The sequence below is a fragment of the Scyliorhinus canicula genome, chromosome 18 (genome assembly GCF_902713615.1).
Source record: "Scyliorhinus canicula chromosome 18, sScyCan1.1, whole genome shotgun sequence".
Lineage (NCBI taxonomy): Eukaryota > Metazoa > Chordata > Chondrichthyes > Carcharhiniformes > Scyliorhinidae > Scyliorhinus > Scyliorhinus canicula.
In genome coordinates this window covers 71,494,395-71,518,707 of record NC_052163.1, presented here as the reverse complement: position 1 = coordinate 71,518,707, position 24,313 = coordinate 71,494,395, and positions in this window count along the sequence as shown.

Sequence of the window (24,313 nt, the reverse complement as noted above, 5' to 3'; positions counted from 1 at the left end):
TGAATGGTGATGGACAATTAAACAACTCACTGGAGGAGGAGCTTCCACAAATGTCCCCATCCTCAGTGATGGAGAAGCTGAAGTTAAAAACTCACCACTATTCTTAGAATTCCCCCTATACCAAAAAGGGTCGATATTCTAAATGGTGAACAGGGATTCTCACTCCCTGACTTGGATGCGGGCTTCGGTGGGTGCTATTCAGGTCAAATTATATTTTCAAGTTATCCCCAGGTATAACCCATACCTTCACCGAAGAATTTTACCTACTTACCCCTTAGTAGCATTGATATCCTGGGTCCTGCGTTGCTAAGTAAGTAAAATAGGCTAATAACCACTGTTTCAGGTTAAAACTTTTAAGCTATTTTATTATTATATATTTTTTCTTTTAAAAGATGCAATCACTGTCTTTGCAGAAAAGTAAAAAGATCTTGCTTCTGGATCCTTCTGGTTGGTTGAAGGGACCTTCAGGCCCAACGTGACAATCAATCTTCTTTTTAAGATTTGGTCTTCTTTAGATGTATTCGCTGGTGAGCTCGGTTGCTATGTCTTATCTTTCCCATGTACTGAGCTATGAGAGCTGGCTGTCTCTGAGCTGACTCTGCCTCCTCTTTAAATTCTGGTCTTCCTGAGATGTATCAGCTGTTTTAGCTCGGCTACTTGGCTCTGTCCCTTTCCCATGACCGAGCTGACTGTAAGCTGACTCTGCTGGCTTCTCTTGTTCCTCCTCTGCTTCTCTCCTCTCTCTCTCCCTCTGGTTCTGGTAGTTCCTGCTCTGGTCTCTGGGTTTATATTCTCTTTCTAACAGTTATTAAGTTTTTCTGGCTTTATTGTAAAGTAACTTTTATTTCACTTGAATTGTAAAAGGTACCTTTAATCAAAATTTTTCTAACACGACTAAGTATTCATTTTGACATGACCTCACCTCTCAGGTCTCTGATTATATTGTGATGTTCAAAGTTCCTTTGTGATATTCAAAAATGCTTTGATTTCAAGAGGGGTGTGAATTTTGGTTCCTGTCATTTTTATAGTTTTATTTTCCAATTGTGTCCCCAGCTCATAATTTTGACTTTGATTTTGGCTCTAAATTATGTTTCTCGTAGACTGATAGTCTGATTTCCTGATTTCTGCAGAGCTTCGCACCTAGAATTGTCACCAAATTCAACTGAACCTCACCCTTTCCTTTCCAGTTGCTCACTAAGATAGTTAATGTCAATGAAGGTGTGAAACATTGCTTTTAGCGTAATGCAAAAAATCCACTTGGTTGTCACTTGAAAGGTTTACATTTATCACGTAGCTCAACTGGAACCCTCATCCATGCTTTTCCAGATGCTTACTAAGATAGTTAATTTCAATGAAGGTGTGGACCATTGTTTTTAGCTTCATACAAAAATCCTGTTTGGGAGAAGGAATCTGCATTTTATAATCCTGCTCTTTGCAGCTGCTGTTAACCCTTCGTGGGATCTTTCCCTGTATCCTCTCATGTTTCTCTCAGACCAGATATTGCCAGACTTCCATGTTTCAAATGACACATCTTTCCATATTTCAATAACAGAGCCCACAGCATACGTGCAAAAGACAAGGCAGAGACATTTGCCATAATCTTCAGCCAGAAGTGCCAAGTGAGGGCAGCACGGTAGCATTGTCGATAGCACAATCGCTTCACAGCTCCAGGGTCCCAGGTTCGATTCCGGCTTGGGTCACTGTCTGTGCGGAGTCTGCACATCCTCCCCGTGTGTGCGTGGGTTTCCTCCGGGTGCTCCGGTTTCCTCCAACAGTCACAAAGATGTGCAGGTTAGGTGGATTGGCCATGATAAATTGCCCTTAGTGTCCAAAATTATCCTTAGTGTTGGGTGGGGTTCCTGGGTTATGGGGGTAGGGTGGAGGTGTTGACCTTGGGTGGGGTGCTCTTTACAAGAGCCGGTGCAGACACGATGGGCCAAATGGCCTTCTTCTGCACTGTAAATCCTATGAAAAAAAAGTGAATAATCCATCTCAGTCTCCTCCAGAGGTCCCCAGCATCACAGATCCAACCTTCAGCCAATTAGATTCACTCCACGTGGTAACAGGAAATGGCTGAAGGCACTGGATATTGCAAAGGCCATGGGCCCTGACAATATTCTGGTAATAGTACTGAAGACTGTAAGGATTCTATGGTGGTCCAGAACTTGCTGCAGTCCTATCAAGCTGTTCCATTACAACTACAACACTGTCATCTACCTGACAATGTGGAAGGTTTCCCAGATATGTACACAAGCAAAAAGCAGGACAAACACAGCCTAGCCAAAGTACCGCCCCATCAGTCTACTCTTGATCATCAGTAAAATGATGGAAATGGGCCAAAAACAGTGTTATCAAGTGGCACTGCTCACTGGCGCTCAGTTTGGGTTCTGCCAGAGCTACTCAACCACAACCTCATTACCACCTTGGTTCAAACAAGGACAAAAGAGCTAAATTCCAGAGGTGAAGTGAGAGTGACTGCCCTTGACATCAAGGCAGCAGTTGACCAAGTGTGATGTCAGGTGCTGTACAAAAACTGGAGTCAATGGGAATTAGAGGGAAACTGATTGATCTGGCACAAAGGAAGATGTTTTTGCTGGTTGGAGGTCGGTCATCTCAATTTTGGGACATCACTACAGGAGCTCCTTAGTGTCCTAGGCCCAACCATCTCCAGCTGTTTCATCAATGACTTTCCTTCCATTCTGTACTATAAATTCTATGATTTTCATTAGGTCTGAAGTGAAGATGTTCGCTAATGACTGCATGACGTTCAGCACCATTCGCTACTCCTTCCGATACTGAAGCAATCCTTGCCTAAATTCAGAAAGACCTGGACAATATCCAGGCTTGGGCTGACAAGTGGCAAGTAACATTTGCGCCACACAAGTGCCAGGCAATGACCAACAAGGGATAATTTAACCCTTACCCCATGACATTCAATGACCATCACTTAATCTTCCACTATCAACATCCCGAAGGTTACCACTGATCAAAAACTGAACTGGACTAGCCATATAAATACTGTGGCTACAAGAGCAGGTCAGAGGCTAAGAATCCTGTGGCGAGTGACTCATCTGCTGATTCCCCAAGCTTGTCCAAAACCATAAGACCATAAGACGTAGGAGCAGAATTAGGCCACTCGGCCCATCGAATCTGATCCGCCATTTAACCATGGCAGATATTTTTCTCATCCCCATTCTCCTATCTTCCACCATCTACAAGGCACAAGTCAGGATTGCGATGGAATACTCTTCACTTGCCTGGATGAGTAAAGCTTCAACAGCACTCAAGAAGCTCAATACAATCCAGAACAAAGCAGCCCACTTGATTTGTAGCCCTTCCACAAACATTCAGTTTTTCCACCCCCTCAATGATTAGTGATAGCCATATGTACCATCTAAAAGGTGCACTACAGGAACTCACCAAGGTTCCTTAGGCAGCACATTCCAAACATATGACTGCTACAATTCAAAGGATAGGGGAAGCTGACTGATGGGACACCACAACCTGGAAGTTCCCCATCAAGTCACTCACCACCCCAACTTGGAAATATATTGTTCCTTCACTGTCGCTGAGTGAAAATCCTGCAGCTCCCCCCATAACAGCATTGGGGCTGTACCTACATCTCAGGGGCTGCAGCGGTTCACGAAAGCAGCTCACCACCACCTTTCCAAGGACAACTAAGGGTGGGCAATAAATGCTGACTTAGCCAGAGATGCCCACATCCCATGAATAATAAAAAAAGGTTTCTGTCAATAAATTCAGAATGATTGTTTATTATAAAGCAAATCTTTTGAACAAGTTCCAAGTACTGACTAACAGACAATTGTAAAAAGGAAGTATAACTATCTTTTTCTAAGGAATTCCCTCAGTACACACATAGACACATGCACGGACAAACAAAGGACAGACAGACAGACTCTCTCTGCAGAGAAGGGCTTTAGTTGTTGGGCATTGTAAAAAGAAAAGGTAAAGGTCGCAGAATCTTGTCACTATTTAAAAAAAATAATATTTTATTAAAGATTTCATATTTAACAACACAATCTAAACTACAACACAACAGCTGTGAATATTGTTCAACATGGTACAATTGTTTTATTTTTAGAAAATATTTTATTGAAGCATTTGTAATTTTTACAGGGTACAATTGTACCAAGACCTTGGAAAGGAGCTCCGGGAAGACCATCATAGATGGGTTACCGTTGTGAACCTCCTCCAACACAGGGCACACACCTTGATGGGTGAACATAGTGGACAGGCTTCTGGGGCACAATCTGGTGAGCATCACACAGTTGCTGATGCATATTCAGAGGAGGCAGGAATGTCCAGGGGAGGCAGCAGTCAGAAGTCTGCTCTATCCCAGCACCCAGCTGGTTCCCAATCAGATGCTGAGCCTCTGGACCAGATTTATCTGGAGCTTCTGTCGTCGATATAGTGCAGCCATGAGATTCAGAGGGGGATGTCAGCAACACTCCAGCAGGTCCATAACTGATTGGAGGAGTTCCAAAGACTACGGGTGCAGGAGATGGCACCGGCAATGCGTGGTACCGAGGCCAACACTGCTAGCATGGCAACTCAGTGGCGAGCCTGGTGCACAATGTCAGCAACGTGAGTGAAGGTGTCCAAGGCATGGCTCAATCAGTAACAACCATTACTGAGGGACTCAGCAGTATGTCCTAGTCACTGGGGGATGTGCCCCAGTCCCAGGTGAACCTTTCTGAGGTGCTGTGGAGCATGTCCCAGTCTCAATGAGCATTGCCGAGACACCTGATCTCTGGGGGACGTGTCCTGGTCTCAAGTGGACCTTGCCGGGGTGTTCCAGAGCATAGAGCATATCCCAGTCACAGAGGAGCATCGCTGAGGGTGTAGAAACCATGGTGCAGACATTGGGCAGACGCCAAGGTTGGAAGAGCCAGATGATGTAGGGGCATCTGAAGCTGAATCCAGCTGCCCCCTGTCCCGAGATGACCACCAGAGCACTATGGGCACCGACCTGGAGGAGAGGGTGCTGGGTGTCAACCTGCAGCCTCTACATCGGATGGCAACTGCGCACAGCAGCTCCCCGAGATCCTCCCCACCCTGCCCCTCCAATTCGTCTTGGAGTCAGCCTCCGGAACAGTGTGACACGGTGAGGCATGTGCCACTGGCAATTGGGTTGGGGCCCTCTGGCCCCAGGGAATGCTCGCCAGAGGCATCAAAGGCCACAGGAAGCGGTAGGCAGCAGGCTGCCTCCACCTCCGAGGTGCATTATGGGGACACACCTATACGTAGCGGCAGAGCATGAAAGGCTAAGAAGGTTGAGGATCATTGAGCAAGCTGGGCGGTGGAGGGGGGGCAGCCCCAGTGGGGCACCCAAGATATTTGAAGCCTCTGTCACATTGTTCCACAATGGAGGTTGACATCCAAGCCCCTGCACTAATCCCCCAGGCATGGTGGTCCTGGATTTCCCCTTCCTATTCCAAGGCAGACCACGTGCAGGTGATGGGTGTGAGTGCACACTCAGCAGACAGGCAAGAGTCAGACCATGGCATTGATTGAGGAGCATCAGTGCTCAGCTTACAGCGAGTTATCATCTCCCCCCTGCCTTCAACAGTGACCAGCTGACAGCACCGACACAGGCCCATCAGCCTGGGAGGGTGGAACAGGGTGGTTTTTGGGGGGGGAATGGGTGAGATGATGAACGAAGCCACATCCAATGAGAAGTGGGCAAGGATGAGGGTCTTCCTGGCTCTCTGGGCATGTCAGACCCTCGTCACTGCCATCTGTCCTCCATCCACTGGCTGGTCCTGCAGGTCCTCCCGGGGCTTGTCTTTAGCCACTACTGGTATGGTGCCTCCTTGTCCACCTCCTCGGAGGTGGCCGCCTGTTCCTCTCCTTCCACCTCCACCATTTTGCCCTGCTGCTGTGCCAGGTTGTGGCGGGCACAGCAGACTACGTCAAAGTGGGTGACCCTCTGGGGTTTTTTTTGCAGTGCACCACCAGAGCGGTCGAGGCATCTAACCATCTTTTGAGTAGGTACGCTGCACCACTCAATGGCAGCCACATGGGCTTTGTTGTATTGGGGTTTGCTTCAGTCACTGGCCTCCGTACTGGCCTCATTAGCCAGGTGCTAAGTGGGTACCCCTTATCCCCAATTGCTAACTGGCCATCCTGGGGTGGTCTTCAAAGAGGCCTGGGATCTCCGACTGTTCCAGGATGTAGCCGCCGTGCACACTCCCTGCGAAACGTGCACAATCCAGAGGTCGTAGTTGCACAAACGTTGAATGTTCAGGGAGTGGAACCCCTTCCTGTTGATGAAGGGCACTCCCTGATGCCCCAGTGCATGCAAGGCGACATGTGTGCCATCTATTACACCTTGGGGCATCCTTGTACAAAGAACACGAACAAAGAACAAGACAGCGCAGGAACAGTCCCTTCGGCCCTCCAAGCCTGTACTGGTTAAGACACCAACCTTTGCCAAAACCCCAGTGCATTTCCTAGTGCCGTCTCCCTCTATACCCATCCTATCCATGTGTTTGTCAAGATGCCTTTTGAATGACGTTAATGTATCTGCTTCCACAATCTCCCCTGGCAACATGTTCCAGGCACTCACCACCCTCTGCTTAAAAAAACCTGCCTCGCATATCTCCTCTAAACTTTGCCCCACAGACCTTAAACCTGTGCCCCCTGGTGAATGACCCCTCCACTCTGGGTTCGAGTGCCTGCCCATCCACTCTATCTATGCCCCTCATAGTCTTGTAGATATCTGTCAGGTCGCCCCTCAACCTCCGTTGTTCTAATGAAAACAGTCCGAATCTATTCAGCCTCTCCACTTAGCTAACACCCTCTAGACCAGGCAACATCCTGGTAAACCTCCTCTACACCCCCTCCAAAGCCTCCACATCTTTCTGGTAGTGTGGCACCAGAATTGTGCGCAATATTCCAAGTGCGGCTTTACCAAGGTTCTATACAACGGTAGCATGACTTGCCAGTTTTTATACTCGATACCCCGTCCAATGAAGGCAAGCATTCTGTATGCTTTCTTGACTACCTTGCCACTTGTGTTGCCACCTTCAAAGGTCTGTGGACCTGCACGGGCAGATCTCTCTGACTTTCAATATTCCTAAGAGTTTTGCCATTTATGATATATTTCCCTTCTACGTTAGACTGACCAAAATGCATTACCTCACATTTGTCCGGATTAAACTCCATTTGCCATTTCTTTGCCCAAGTCTCCAACCTATCTATGTCCTGTTGTAATGGCAGCGAATCCTGTTGCCCGGACATCTTGTTGGGTTTGGTCCAAGTCAGAGTTTATATGGGTAGCTGTCCAGGTAAACAGAGCATCCGTGGCTTCACACATACACTTGTGGGCTGTAGCTTGTGAGATGCAACACAAGTCCCCGCTCAAGCTCTGGAATGATCATGAGGGGTAGATGTTCAGGGCTGTGGTGACCTTGACGGCCACTGGGAGTGGGTATCCTCCTCCTCCATGTGATGCCAAATCCACAAGGACATGGCACAGGTGCCACACAATCCCTTTATTGAGGTGGAGCCTCTTGCGGCACATGCTGTCTGTCATCTGTTCGAAGGACCAGCGATGCCTATACATCTTGGACCATCGCAAACCTCCCCTTCTGGTTCCTCCCGGGCATGATGGGTGACCAGGTCCTCAGTGTGTGGGGTAGGGCCCTGCACATGGGTTGCCACTTCCATCCTCTGTGGATGCTGCTGCCACTGCCTTCTCCAGCGTCTGGCCTCCTGGTCAGCAACACCGCTAGGGCAGCTTCCGAGGGGTCCAAGATATCAACCATCTCATGTAATATCTGGAAGGTATTGGAGAGGGTGAGAGACTGACAACTAGCGATGGCTGCCAGGTGATGAAATGGCGGAAAGGTAGGTGTCGTGCTGAGACACCTACCTGCGGGCGCTGAGACACCTACCTGTGGCAGCTGAGACACCTACCTGCGGGCGCTGAGACACCTACCTGTGGGCGCTGAGACACCTACCTGCGGGTGCTGAGACACGTACCTGTGGGCGCTGAGACACCTACCTGTGGGCGCTGAGACAACTACCTATGGGCGCTGAGACACCTATCTGCGGGCATTGAGGAACCTACCTGTGGCAGCTGAGACACCTACCTGCGGGCGCTGAGACACCTACCTGTGGGCGCTGAGACACCTACCTGTGGGCGCTGAGACACCTACCTGTGGGCGCTGAGACAACTACCTATGGGCGCTGAGACACCTATCTGCGGGCATTGAGGAACCTACCTGTGGGCGCTGGGAGACATTCCTGTGGACGCTGAGACACCTACTGGTGGGCGCTGAGATACCTACCTGTGGGCGCTGAGACACCTTCCTATGGGCGCTGAGACACCTACCTGAGGGCGCTGAGACGTCTACCGGTGGGGGCTGAGGCACCTACCTGTGGGCGCTGAGACACCTACCTGTGGGCGCTGAGACACCTACCTGCGGGCGCTGAGACACCTACCTGTGGGCGCTGAGACATCTACCTGCGGGCGCTGAGACACCTACCTGTGAGCGCTGAGACACCTACCTGTGAGCGCTGAGACATCTACCTGTGGGCGCTGAGACACCTACCTGTGGGCGCTGAGACAACTACTTATGGGCGCTGAGACACCTATCTGCGGGCATTGAGGAACCTACCTGTGGGCGCTGGGAGACATTCCTGTGGACGCTGAGACACCTACTGGTGGGCGCTGAGATACCTACCTGTGGGCGCTGAGACACCTTCCTATGGGCGCTGAGACACCTACCTGAGGGCGCTGAGACGTCTACCGGTGGGTGCTGACGCACCTACCTGTGGGCGCTGAGACACCTACCTGTGGGCGCTGAGACACCTACCTGCGGGCGCTGAGACACCTACCTGTGGGACCTGAGACATCTACCTGCGGGCGCTGAGACACCTACCTGTGAGCGCTGAGACACCTACCTGTGAGCGCTGAGACATCTACCTGTGGGCGCTGAGACACCTACCTGTGGGCGCTGAGACACCTACCTGTGAGCGCTGAGACACCTACCTGCGGGCGCTGAGACACCTACCTGTGAGCGCTGAGACACCTACCTGAGGGCGCTGAGACACCTACCTGTGGGCGCTGAGACACCTACCTGCAGGCGCTGAGACACCTACCTGCGGGTGCTGAGACACCTACCTGTGGGCGCTGAGACACCTACCTGTGAGCGCTGAGACACCTACCTGAGGGCGCTGAGACACCTACCTGTGGGCGCTGAGGCACCTACCTGTGGGCACTGAGACACCTACCTGTGGGCGCTGACGCACCTACCTGCGGGCGCTGAGACACCTACCTGCGAGCGCTGAGACACCTACCTGCGGGCGCTGAGACACCTACCTACGGGCGCTGAGACACCTACCTGCGGGCGCTGAGACACCTACCTGTGGGTGCTGAGACACCTACCTGTGGGCGCTGAGACACCTACCTATGGGTGCTGAGGCACCTACCTGTGGGCGCTGAGACATCTACCTGCGGGCGCTGAGACACCTACCTGTGAGTGCTGAGACACCTACCTGAGGGCACTGAGGCACCCACCTGTGGGCGCTGAGACACCTACCTATGGCCGCTGAGACACCTACCTGCGGGCGCTGAGACACCTACCTGCGGGCGCTGAGACACCTACCTACGGGCGCTGAGACACCTACCTGCGGGCGCTGAGACACCTACCTGTGGGCACTGAGACACCTACCTGCGGGCGCTGAGACACCTACCTGCGGGCGCTGAGGCACCTACCTGCGGGCGCTGAGACACCTACCTGTGGGCGCTGAGACACCTACCTATGGGTGCTGAGGCACCTACCTGTGAGCGCTGAGACACCTACCTGTGAGCGCTGAGACATCTACCTGCGGGCACTGAGACACCTACCTATGGGTGCTGAGGCACCTACCTGTGAGCGCTGAGACACCTATCTGCGGGCATTGAGGAACCTACCTGTGGCAGCTGAGACACCTACCTGCGGGCGCTGAGACACCTACCTGTGGGCGCTGAGACACCTACCTGTGGGCGCTGAGACACCTACCTGTGGGCGCTGAGACAACTACCTATGGGCGCTGAGACACCTATCTGCGGGCATTGAGGAACCTACCTGTGGGCGCTGGGAGACATTCCTGTGGACGCTGAGACACCTACTGGTGGGCGCTGAGATACCTACCTGTGGGCGCTGAGACACCTTCCTATGGGCGCTGAGACACCTACCTGAGGGCGCTGAGACGTCTACCGGTGGGTGCTGAGGCACCTACCTGTGGGCGCTGAGACACCTACCTGTGGGCGCTGAGACACCTACCTGCGGGCGCTGAGACACCTACCTGTGGGCGCTGAGACATCTACCTGCGGGCGCTGAGACACCTACCTGTGAGCGCTGAGACACCTACCTGTGAGCGCTGAGACATCTACCTGTGGGCGCTGAGACACCTACCTGTGGGCGCTGAGACAACTACCTATGGGCGCTGAGACACCTATCTGCGGGCATTGAGGAACCTACCGGTGGGCGCTGGGAGACATTCCTGTGGACGCTGAGACACCTACTGGTGGGCGCTGAGATACCTACCTGTGGGCGCTGAGACACCTTCCTATGGGCGCTGAGACACCTACCTGAGGGCGCTGAGACGTCTACCGGTGGGTGCTGAGGCACCTACCTGTGGGCGCTGAGACACCTACCTGTGGGCGCTGAGACACCTACCTGTGGGCGCTAAGACACCTACCTGTGGGCGCTGAGACATCTACCTGCGGGCGCTGAGACACCTACCTGTGAGCGCTGAGACACCTACCTGCGGGCGCTGAGACACCTACCTGTGGGCGCTGAGACACCTACCTGTGGGCGCTGAGACACCTACCTGCGGGCGCTGAGACACCTACCTGTGGGCGCTGAGACATCTACCTGCGGGCGCTGAGACACCTACCTGTGAGCGCTGAGACACCTACCTGTGAGCGCTGAGACATCTACCTGTGGGCGCTGAGACACCTACCTGTGGGCGCTGAGACAACTACCTATGGGCGCTGAGACACCTACCTGCGGGCATTGAGGAACCTACCTGTGGGCGCTGGGAGACATTCCTGTGGACGCTGAGACACCTACTGGTGGGCGCTGAGATACCTACCTGTGGGCGCTGAGACACCTTCCTATGGGCGCTGAGACACCTACCTGAGGGCGCTGAGACACCTACCTACGGGGGCTGAGACACCTACCTGCGGGCGCTGAGACACCTACCTGTGGGTGCTGAGACACCTACCTGTGGGCGCTGAGACACCTACCTATGGGTGCTGAGGCACCTACCTGTGGGCGCTGAGACATCTACCTGCGGGCGCTGAGACACCTACCTGTGAGTGCTGAGACACCTACCTGAGGGCACTGAGGCACCCACCTGTGGGCGCTGAGACACCTACCTATGGGCGCTGAGACACCTACCTGCGGGCGCTGAGACACCTACCTGCGGGCGCTGAGACACCTACCTGCGGGCGCTGAGACACCTACCTACGGGCGCTGAGACACCTACCTGCGGGCGCTGAGACAGCTACCTGTGGGCACTGAGACACCTACCTGCGGGCGCTGAGACACCTACCTGCGGGCGCTGAGGCACCTACCTGCGGGCGCAGAGACACCTACCTGTGGGCGCTGAGACACCTACCTATGGGTGCTGAGGCACCTACCTGTGAGCGCTGAGACATCTACCTGCGGGCACTGAGACACCTACCTATGGGTGCTGAGGCACCTACCTGTGAGCGCTGAGACACCTATCTGCGGGCATTGAGGAACCTACCTGTGGCAGCTGAGACACCTACCTGCGGGCGCTGAGACACCTACCTGTGGGCGCTGAGACACCTACCTGTGGGCGCTGAGACACCTACCTGTGGGCGCTGAGACAACTACCTATGGGCGCTGAGACACCTATCTGCGGGCATTGAGGAACCTACCTGTGGGCGCTGGGAGACATTCCTGTGGACGCTGAGACACCTACTGGTGGGCGCTGAGATACCTACCTGTGGGCGCTGAGACACCTTCCTATGGGCGCTGAGACACCTACCTGAGGGCGCTGAGACATCTACCGGTGGGTGCTGAGGCACCTACCTGTGGGCGCTGAGACACCTACCTGTGGGCGCTGAGACACCTACCTGCGGGCGCTGAGACACCTACCTGTGGGCGCTGAGACATCTACCTGCGGGCGCTGAGACACCTACCTGTGAGCGCTGAGACACCTACCTGTGAGCGCTGAGACATCTACCTGTGGGCGCTGAGACACCTACCTGTGGGCGCTGAGACAACTACCTATGGGCGCTGAGACACCTATCTGCGGGCATTGAGGAACCTACCTGTGGGCGCTGGGAGACATTCCTGTGGACGCTGAGACACCTACTGGTGGGCGCTGAGATACCTACCTGTGGGCGCTGAGACACCTTCCTATGGGCGCTGAGACACCTACCTGAGTGCGCTGAGACGTCTACCGGTGGGTGCTGAGGCACCTACCTGTGGGCGCTGAGACACCTACCTGTGGGCGCTGAGACACCTACCTGCGGGCGCTGAGACACCTACCTGTGGGCGCTGAGACATCTACCTGCGGGCGCTGAGACACCTACCTGTGAGCGCTGAGACACCTACCTGCGGGCACTGAGACACCTACCTGTGGGCGCTGAGACACCTACCTGTGGGCGCTGAGACACCTACCTGCGGGCGCTGAGACACCTACCTGTGGGCGCTGAGACACCTACCTGCGGGCGCTGAGACACCTACCTGTGAGCGCTGAGACACCTACCTGTGAGCGCTGAGACATCTACCTGTGGGCGCTGAGACACCTACCTGTGGGTGCTGAGACAACTACCTATGGGCGCTGAGACACCTACCTGTGGGCGCTGAGACACCTACCTGCGGGCGCTGAGGCACCTACCTGCGGGCGCTGAGACACCTACCTGTGGGCGCTGAGACACCTACCTATGGGTGCTGAGGCACCTACCTGTGAGCGCTGAGACATCTACCTGCGGGCACTGAGACACCTACCTATGGGTGCTGAGGCACCTACCTGTGAGCGCTGAGACACCTATCTGCGGGCATTGAGGAACCTACCTGTGGCAGCTGAGACACCTACCTGCGGGCGCTGAGACACCTACCTGTGGGCGCTGAGACACCTACCTGTGGGTGCTGAGACACCTACCTGTGGGCGCTGAGACAACTACCTATGGGCGCTGAGCCACCTATCTGCGGGCATTGAGGAACCTACCTGTGGGCGCTGGGAGACATTCCTGTGGACGCTGAGACACCTACTGGTGGGCGCTGAGATACCTACCTGTGGGCGCTGAGACACCTTCCTATGGGCGCTGAGACACCTACCTGAGGGCGCTGAGACGTCTACCGGTGGGTGCTGAGGCACCTACCTGTGGGCGCTGAGACACCTACCTGTGGGCGCTGAGACACCTACCTGCGGGCGCTGAGACACCTACCTGTGGGCGCTGAGACATCTACCTGCGGGCGCTGAGACACCTACCTGTGAGCGCTGAGACACCTACCTGTGAGCGCTGAGACATCTACCTGTGGGCGCTGAGACACCTACCTGTGGGCGCTGAGACAACTACCTATGGGCGCTGAGACACCTATCTGCGGGCATTGAGGAACCTACCTGTGGGCGCTGGGAGACATTCCTGTGGACGCTGAGACACCTACTGGTGGGCGCTGAGATACCTACCTGTGGGCGCTGAGACACCTTCCTATGGGCGCTGAGACACCTACCTGAGGGCGCTGAGACGTCTACCGGTGGGTGCTGAGGCACCTACCTGTGGGCGCTGAGACACCTACCTGTGGGCGCTGAGACACCTACCTGCGGGCGCTGAGACACCTACCTGTGGGCGCTGAGACACCTACCTGTGGGCGCTGAGACACCTACCTGCGGGCGCTGAGACACCTACCTGTGGGCGCTGAGACATCTACCTGCGGGCGCTGAGACACCTACCTGTGAGCGCTGAGACACCTACCTGTGAGCGCTGAGACATCTACCTGTGGGCGCTGAGACACCTACCTGTGGGCGCTGAGACAACTACCTATGGGCGCTGAGACACCTACCTGCGGGCATTGAGGAACCTACCTGTGGGCGCTGGGAGACATTCCTGTGGACGCTGAGACACCTACCTGTGGGCGCTGAGACACCTACCTGTGGGCGCTGAGACAACTACCTATGGGCGCTGAGACACCTACCTGCGGGCATTGAGGAACCTACCTGTGGGCGCTGAGACACCTACCTGCGGGCGCTGAGACACCTACCTGTGGGCGCTGAGACATCTACCTGCGGGCGCTGAGACACCTACCTGTGAGCGCTGAGACACCTACCTGTGAGCGCTGAGACATCTACCTGTGGGCGCTGAGACACCTACCTGTGGGCGCTGAGGCATCTACCTGTGGGTGCTGAGACACCTACCTGCGGGCGCTGAGACACCTACCTGTGAGCGCTGAGACACCTACCTGCGGGCGCTGAGACACCTACCTGTGAGCACTGAGACACCTACCTGAGGGCGCTGAGACACCTACCTGTGGGCGCTGAGACACCTACCTGCGGGCGCTGAGACACCTACCTGCGGGCGCTGAGACACCTACCTGTGAGCGCTGAGACACCTACCTGAGGGCGCTGAGACACCTACCTGTGGGCGCTGAGGCACCTACCTGTGGGCACTGAGACACCTACCTGTGGGCGCTGAGGCACCTACCTGCGGGCGCTGAGACACCTACCTGCGGGCGCTGAGACACCTACCTGCGGGCGCTGAGACACCTACCTACGGGCACTGAGACACCTACCTGCGGACGCTGAGACACCTACCTGTGGGTGCTGAGACACCTACCTGCGGGCGCTGAGACACCTACCTGTGGGCGCTGAGACACCTACCTGCGGGCGCTGAGACACCTACCTGTGGGCGCTGAGGCACCTACCTGTGGGCGCTAAGACATCTACCTGCGGGCGCTGAGACACCTACCTGTGGGCGCTGAGACACCTACCTATGGGTGCTGAGGCACCTACCTGTGGGCGCTGAGACATCTACCTGCGGGCGCTGAGACACCTACCTGTGAGTGCTGAGACACCTACCTGAGGGCACTGAGGCACCCACCTGTGGGCGCTGAGACACCTACCTATGGGCGCTGAGACACCTACCTGCGGGCGCTGAGACACCTACCTGTGGGCGCTGAGACACCTACCTACGGGCGCTGAGATACCTACCTGCGGGCGCTGAGACACCTACCTGTGGGCACTGAGACACCTACCTGCGGGCGCTGAGACACCTACCTGCGGGCACTGAGGCACCTACCTGCGGGCGCTGAGACACCTACCTGTGGGCGCTGAGGCACCTACCTATGGGTGCTGAGGCACCTACCTGTGAGCGCTGAGACACCTACCTGTGAGCGCTGAGACATCTACCTGCGGGCGCTGAGACACCTACCTATGGGTGCTGAGGCACCTACCTGTGAGCGCTGAGACACCTACCTGTGGGCACTGAGACAACCACCTGCGGGCGCTGAGACACCTACCTGTGGGCACTGAGACACCTACCTGCGGGCGCTGAGACACGTACCTGCGGGCGCCGAGACACCTACCTGTGAGCGTTGAGACACGTACCTGTGGGCACTGAGACAACCACCTGCGGGCGCTGAGACACCTACCTGTGGGCTCGATCGGTCGCTGCCATTTCTACCGCAACCACAACATCCCCCATGTGCGATCCAGGGGCGCCGCCATCTTCGCCGCCGCCCGCCACGTGCTGCCCGTGGGCGCCGACATCTTGGATGTTGCCCGCCATAGGCGCCGCCATCTTTGGCGCCATCTTGGAACGCACCCCAGGACCCCTGCTCGCCTGGCTGTACACTGGCCACCGATACCTCTGCCACCGCTGATCGGCCCTCCCACCACCTTCCACAGCTCGCCTCCATCATTCTCGACCAGTGTCGGCCTCGCAACCTCGCGACCGCTACAATGACCATATGGATCAACGGGCACGAGACGACCTGCCTCTTCGACTCCGGGAGCACGGAGAGTTTCATACACCCAGCTACGGTAAGGTGCTGCTCCCTCCCGGTTCTCCCCATCACCCAGAAAATCTCCCTAGCCTCCGGATCCCATTCCGTACAGATCCGGGGGTACTGCGTCGCGACCCTCTCAGTACAGGATGTAGAGTACAGTAGCTTCAGACTCAACTTCCTCCCCCATCTCTGCGCTACCCTGTTACTGAGTCTCGATTTCCAATGCCACCTCCAGAGCCTTACTCTGAAGTTCGGCGGACCCCTGCACCCCCTCACCGTCTGTGGCCTCATGATCCCTAAGGTCGATCCACCCTCGCTCTTCGCAAACCTCACCCCGGACTGTAAGCCCATCACCACGAGGAGCAGACGGTACAATGCCCAGGACAGGATCTTTATCAGGTCAGAGGTCCAATGACTTCTGTGGGAGGGAGTCATTAAGGCCAGTAACAGCCCCTGGAGAGCTCAAGTGGTGGTCGTTAAAACTGGGGAGAAGCACCGGATGGTCATCGATTACAGTCAGACGATCAACCGGTACACGCAGCTCGATGCGTCCCCCCTTCCCCGCATATCTGACATGGTCAACCAGATTGCGCAGTATCGAGTCTTCTCCACCGTTGACTTGATGTCTGCCTACCACCAGCTCCCCATCCGCCCGGAAGACTGCCAATACACGACATTCAAAGCAGACGGCCGCCTCTACCATTTCCTTAGGGTTCCCTTTGACGTCACCAATGGGGTCTCGGTCTTCCAGCGTGAGATAGAACAAAGAACAAAGAAAATTACAGTACAGGAACAGGCCCTTCTGCCCTCTCAGCCTGTGCCGATCCAGATCCTTTATCTAAACCTGTTGCCTATATTCCAAGGTCTACTGCTCTCTGTTCCCCACCCGTTCATATATCTGTCCAGATGCATCTTAAATGATGCTATCGTGCCCGCCTCTACCACCTCCGCTGGCAAAGCATTCCAGGCACCCACCACCCTCTGCGTAAAAAACTTTCCACGTACATCTCCCTTAAACTTTTCCCCTCTCACCTTGAAATTGTGACCCCTTGTAATTGATACCCCCACTCTTGGAAAAAGCTTGTTGCTATCCACCCTGTCCATACCTCTCATAATTTTGTAGACCTCAATCAGGTCTCCCCTCAACCTCTGTCTTTCCAATGAAAACAATCCTAATCTACTCAACCTTTCTTCATAGCCAGCACCCTCCATACCAGGCAACATCCTGGTGAACATCCTCTGCACCCTCTCTAAAGCATCCACATCCTTCTGGTAATGTGGCGACCAGAACTGCACGCAGTATTCCAAATGTGGCCTAACCAAAGTCCTATACAACTGTAACATGACCTGCCTACTCTTGTACTCAATACCCCGTCTGATGAAAGCAAGCATGCTGTATGCCTTCTTGACCACTCTATCAACCTGCATTGCCACCTTCAGGGTACAATAGACCTGAACTCCCAGATCTCTCTGTACATCAATTTTCCCCAGTACTCTTCCATTGACCATACAGTCTGCACTTGAGTTAGATCTTCCAAAATGCATCACCTCGCATTTGCCTGGATTGAACTCCATCTGTCATTTTTCTGCCCAACTCTCCAATCTATCTATATTTTGCTGTATTCTCTGTCAGTCCGCCTCGCTATCTGCAACTCCACCAATCTTAGTATCATCTGCAAACTTGCTCATCAGACAAATTATACCTTCGTCCAGATCATTTATGTATATTACAAACAACAGTGGTCCGAGCACGGATCCCTGTGGAACACCACTAGTCACCTTTCTCCATTTTGAGACACTCCCTTCCACCACTACTCTCTGTCTCCTGTTGCCCCGCCAGTTCTTTATCCATCTAGCTAGTACATCCTGAACCCCATACAACTTCAATTTTTCCATCAAACTGCCATGGGAAACTTTATCAAATGCTTACTGAAGTCCATGTATATGACATCTGCAGCCCTTCCCTCATCAATTAACTTTGTCACTTCCTCAAAGAATTCTATCAGGTTTGTAAGACTTGACCTTCCCTGCACAAAACCATGCTTCCTATCACTGATAAGTCTATTTTCTTCCAAATGTGAATAGATCCTATCCCTCAGTATCTTCTCCAACAGTTTGCCTACCACTGACGTCAAGCTCACAGGTCTATAATTCCCTGGATTATCCCTGCTACCCTTCTTAAACAAAAGGACAACATTAGCAATTCCCCAGTCCTCCGGGACCTCACCCGTGCTCAAGGATGCTGCAAAGATATCTGTTAAGGCCCCAGCTATTTCGTCCCTCGCTTCCCTCAGTAACCTGGGATAGATCCCATCCGGTCCTGGGGACTTGCCAACCTTAATGCCTTTTAGAATACCAAAACCTCCCCCTTCCTTATGCCGACATGACCTAGAGTATTTAAACATCCATCCCTAGCTTCAACATCCATCATGTCCCTCTCCATGGTGAATACCGATGCAAAGTACTCATTAAGAATCTCACTCATTTCCTCTGACTCCACGCATAAATTCCCTCTTTTGTCTTTGAGTGGGCCAATCCTTTCTCTAGTTACCCTCTTGCTCCTTATATACGAATAAAAGGCTTTGGGATTTTCCTTAACCCTGTTAGCCAAAGATATTTCATGACCCCTTTTAGCCCTCTTTGAGATTTGTCCTACTTTCCCGATATTCCTCCAAAGCTTCATCAGTTTTGAGTGGCCTTGATCTTATGTATGCTTCCTTTTTCATCTTAGCTAGTCTCACAATTCCACCTGTCATCCATGGTTCCCTAATCTTGCCATTTCTATCTCTCATTTTCACAGGAACATGTCTGTCCTGCACTCTAATCAACCTTTCCTTAAAAGACTCCCACATTTCAAATGTGGATTTACCCTTAAACAGCTGCTCCCAATCCACATTCCCGAGCTCCTGTCGAATTTTGTTATAGTTGGCCTTTCCCCAATTCAGCACTCTTCCTTTAGGACCACTCTCGTCTTTGTCCATGAGTATTCTAAAACTTATGGAATTGTGATCGTTATTCCCAAAGTAATCGCTGACTGAAACATCAACCACCTGGCCGGGATCATTCCCCAATACCAGGTCCAGTATGGCCCCTTCCCGAGTTGGACTATTTACATACTGCTCTAAAAAACTCTCCTGGATGCTCCTTACAACTTCTGCTCCATCTACGCCTCCAACACTACATGAGTCCCATTCAATGTCGGGGAAGTTAAAATCTCCCATCACAACCACCCTATTGCTCCTACATTGTTCTATAATCTGTCTACATATTTGTACCTCTACTTCACGCTCGCTTTTGGGAGGCCTATAGTATAGTCCCAACAATGTTACTGCACCCTTCCTATTTCTTAGCTCTATCCATATTGCCTCAGTGCCCTCCTTAATCACAGCTGTGATATCATCTCTGACGAGTAATGCAACTCCTCCACCCCTTTTACCTCCCTCTCTATCCCTCCTGAAGCATCTATACCCTGGGATATTTAGTTGTCAGTCCTGCCCATTCCTCAACCAAGTCTCAGTAATACCAATAACATCATACGCCCAGGTACTAATCCAAGCCCTAAGTTCATCTGCCTTACCTGCTACACTTCTCGCATTAAAACAAATGCTCCTCAGACCACCTGTCCCTTTGCGATCATTATCTCTTCCCTGTCTACTCTTCCCCTTAGTCACATTGAGTTTATTATCCAGTACCTTACTGGCTTTAGTTGCTGCTTCTTTACTGACCTCTAACTTCCTAATCTGGTTCACATCCCCCTGCCGCATTAGTTTAAAACCTCCCCAACAGTGTTAGCAAAAGCACCCCCGAGGACATTGGTTCCAGTCCTGCCCAGGTGTAGACCATGCGATTTGTAATGGTCCCACCGCCCCCAGAACCGGTTCCAATGTCCCAAAAATCTGAACCCCTCCCTCCTGCACCATTTCTCAAGCCACGTATTCATACTGACTATTCTTAAATTTCTACTCTGTTTCGTGGCACTGGTAGCAATCCTGAGATTACTACCTTTGAGGTCCTATTTTTTAAATTATCTCCTAACTCCGTAGATTCTGATTGTAGGACTTCATCCCGTTTTTTACCTATATCGTTGGTGCCTATATGCACCATGGCAACTGGCTGTTCACCCTCCCCCTTCAGTACGTCCTGCAGCCGATCTCAGACATCCCTGACCCGTGCACCCGGGAGGGAACATACCATTCGGGAGTCTCGTTTTCAACCACAGAAACACGTGTCTACTCCCCTTATGATTGAATCCCCTATGACTATAGCCCTGCCAGTCTTTTTTCTGCCCTACTGTGCAGCAGAGCCAGCTACGGTGCCATGAGCCTGGCTACTACTGCCTTCCCCTGGTGAGGCATCTCCACCAACAGTATCCAAAACTGTTTTGGAGGGAGATGACCGCAGGGGACACCTGCACTGCCTTCCTGCTCTTTCTCTGCCTTTTGGTCACCCATTCCCTGTCTCCCTCACCAATCCTAATCTGCGGTGTGACCAACTCACTGAACGTGCTATCCACGACCTCCTCAGCATCGCGGATGCTCCAAAGTGAGTTCATCCGCAGCCCCAGAGCCCCAGAGTGGTGTAACGAGAACAATCTCTCCCTCAATGCCAGCAAAACTAGAGTTGGTCATCGACTTCAGGAAGCAAAGTACTGTACACACCCCTGTCAGCATCAACGGGGCCGAGGTGGAGATGGTTAGCAGTTTCAAATTCCTAGGGGTGCCTATCACCAAAAATCTGTCCTGGTCCACTCACGTCGACACTATCACCAAGAAAGCACAACAGCGCCTATACTTCCTCAGGAAACTAAGGAAATTCAGCATGTCCACATTAACCCGTACCAACTTTTACAGATGCACTATAGAAAGCATCCTATCGAGCTGCATCACAGCCTGGTATGGCAACTGCTCGGCCCAGGACCGCAAGGAACTTCAGAGAGTCGTGAATACCACCCAGTCCATCACACAAACCTGCCTCCCATCCATGGACTCCATCTACACCTCCCGCTGCCGGGGGAAAGCGGGCAGCATAATCAAGGATCCCTCCCACCCGGCTTACTCACTTTTCCAACTTCTTCCATCGGGCAGGAGATACAGAAGTCTGAGAACACGCACGAACAGACTCAAAACAGCTTCTTCCCCACTGTCACCAGACTCCTAAATGACCCTCTTATTGACTGACCTCATTAACTCTACACCCGGTATGCTTCAACCGATGCCAATGCTTATGTAGTTACATTGTATATATTGTGTTGCCCTATTATGTATTCTCATGTATTTTCTAGTATTTTCTTGAATTTTGTTTAATTCCCTTATCTTCCATGTTCTGAATGATCTGTTGAGCTGCTTGCAGAAAAATACTTTTCACTGTACCTCGGTACACATGACAATAAACAAATCCAATCCAATCCAAGTCATGCGGTCTAACAGGAGCTGCAGCTGGACACACTTCCCGCACATGAAGGAGTCAGGGGCATCGGCCGCGTCCCTAAACTCCCACATTGAGCACGAGTAGCATAACATGGGTCTGGGATCTCCTGCCATTTTTACCCTTTACCTTAACTGACTACAAATATAATATCAAATAATTAATAAGTGAAAGGAATAAAGATTTTACTTACCAATCACAATACTCACCAACACACGAAGAGTTAAATTTCTCCCAGCTACTGCTAATTGGAGCACTTTCCTTATCAGCCAATCAGGTCACTGCTTTGCTGTGATGTCACCCTTCAAGGTAAGTTTTTAAAGAGATAAACTTACCTTCCCGACAACCACGGTTGTTTTTTTCTTGTTTAGAGGAGGGGGTAGGAAGGGAAACACTGAGGAAGTGTTTCAGGTTTAACTGTCACTTGACAACAGCCCCTTCACAAACCACCTTCAAATTATGCTGACCGCACTGCACGTATGCAAATATCCCTGGAACAGCCAATCAGTAGCTCCGCTCTGCTGCCCTCTGCTGGATGCTTGACTTCACTTGAACACCTCAGGTCTCTTGCACAGGTACACCTTCAAATTACGCTGACCGAACTGCACGTATGCAAATCTCCCCGGAATAGCCAATCAGTAGCAACGCTCTGCTGCCCTCTGCTAGATGGACCGAATGGTTGACCAGTATAGGTTGCGGGCCACGTTGCCGTATCTGGATAACGTCACAATCTGCGGCCACGACCAGCAGGACCTCGATGCGAATCTCCAGAAATTCCTCCACACCGCTAAACTCCTTAACCTTGCACGAAACTAGGATAAGGAGGCTGACTATTCTGATCAACAGGATAGATTCATATACGGTGGCGGCCACAGTGACGGACCCAGGGGGTGGGGGCGATGTGTGATGGTCAGCCTGGAAGTGGCCTCGGTAGTCTTGGTAAATATTTACGCCCCGTAACGTGTCAGGCGTGGCATGTGAATTGAACGCATTTATGGAGCGAATGGGGGGAGCATTTGTCCAGTGGAGGTTTTGACACCCGGGAAAAAAATAATTCTCCTTCTTCTCCCACGTGCATAAGGCCTACTGACGGATCAGTTCCATGGCATTTCCCCTCATCACCGCTCTCCCCACTCCTGACAGCCCGCCCCCCCCCGCCCCAGCTAGTTTCTAGACCGGCAGCCCACGGTTGGGCCTCTCTGTGTCCTACCTTCTCTCTCTCTCTCTCCCTCATCAGCCACGGCGCCTGTTTCTTGATTTTTAAAAGCACAAGTGAACCTCGCCGCCAGGAACTCCCCCCAGTGGAAGTGGAGAATCGCGGAGGCTCTGGAGAATACTGGGTCAGGCACACTAATGATATGCCGACGGCGTTTACTGTACATGCAGAGTGGAATGCATTGTCGCTGCTGTTGAGGCGATGGAGAATTGTGATTTGGCATGAAACCAGCGCCCACCACAATTTTGGCGTCAAAACCCATTCTCCTTCCAAACGTATTTTCCAATTCCGGCGTCAGCTGACAGAGAACCCTGCCCGTCATTTTAACAATATAAATACAGTGACTACAAGAGCATGTCGGAGGCTGGGAATCCTGCAATGAGTAACTCCCCTCCTGGCTACCCAAAGCCTATCCACCATCTGCAAGGCACAAGTCAGGAGTGTGATGGCATACCCTCCACTTGCTCGAATGAGTGTAACTCCAACAACACCCAGGAAGCTTGACACCATCCAGGGTAAAGCAGCCCGCTTGATTGGCAACCTATCCACCACCTTCAACATTGACTCCCTCCACCACTAATGCACAGTGGCAACTGTAGTGGTATGTATCTATAGAGACATGTAAAGGGTAACATCTTAGTGTAACACAACCACTAGCGGGCAACACTAGATCCCATTATATATATGAGAACTCAAAGGATCTTACGTCTCTTCCAACCATGAGTGACTAGACAGCAGAGTGTTAGAGAGATAGATCACACCATAGTTAGTACGTGTAGTTTAAATTAGTTACTACTTTAATATATTACTTGATTACTAGTTTTAGTTCTGTAGAGTGTGCAAACTCAATATTAATCAATTTGTTATTCATTAAATCTGTTTTGCTTTAAGTTGAAGATTGGTGGTTTCTTCAGAATCACACCCTCAGACCATTCTGGATATAGAAAGCAAAGAGGAACAATATATTACCAAAGAGTAATGTAACATGTACCATCCACAACAGGGTTTTTCAAAGTGCGGGTCACGGCCCACGGGTGGGTTGCGGGTGTGTGTCGGGAGTGTCGTGGAGTGATTGGTCGTGGCGTTCCCGCGATGGTCCCGATCGGGGCTGCTGGCATTTAAATTGAGAATGGCAGCCGAGAACGAAATGAGGCTGTGTTCAGCCTTCTGATCAGCTGTGAACAGGTCACGCATGTACGCTTGAAGTAAAGTACCCTGTACGTACATGCTTTTGGTGTCAAATCAAGGAGCAGAGCATTATCCATTTTCTAGCTTCTAGCAAGCTGTGAAGATTGATCATTTTTTTGAAAGGAAGAGATGGCCAGGGACACAAATAGGCAGTGAACCTATTGGCCAGGGTCTCACATCTGAATTTGTTACAGAGAGCTGCTCAGGAGAATCCACGGCAGGTCAGAGCAGTGCTAGTGTTATCTCTGAACAGAGATGCAGGGCCTCTGGTGAACAGGTGACAAAGAAGAAACTTAACTTGGGAATAAAGCAAGGGCAGCACGGTGGTGCAGCAGTTAGTACTGCTACCGCATGGTGCCGAGGGTCCAGGTTCAATCCCGGCCCTGGGTCACTGTCTGTGTGGAGTTTGCACACTCTCCCCATGTTTGCGTAGGTTTCGCCCCTACAACCCAAAGATGTGCAGCGTAGGTGGATTGGTGACGCTAAA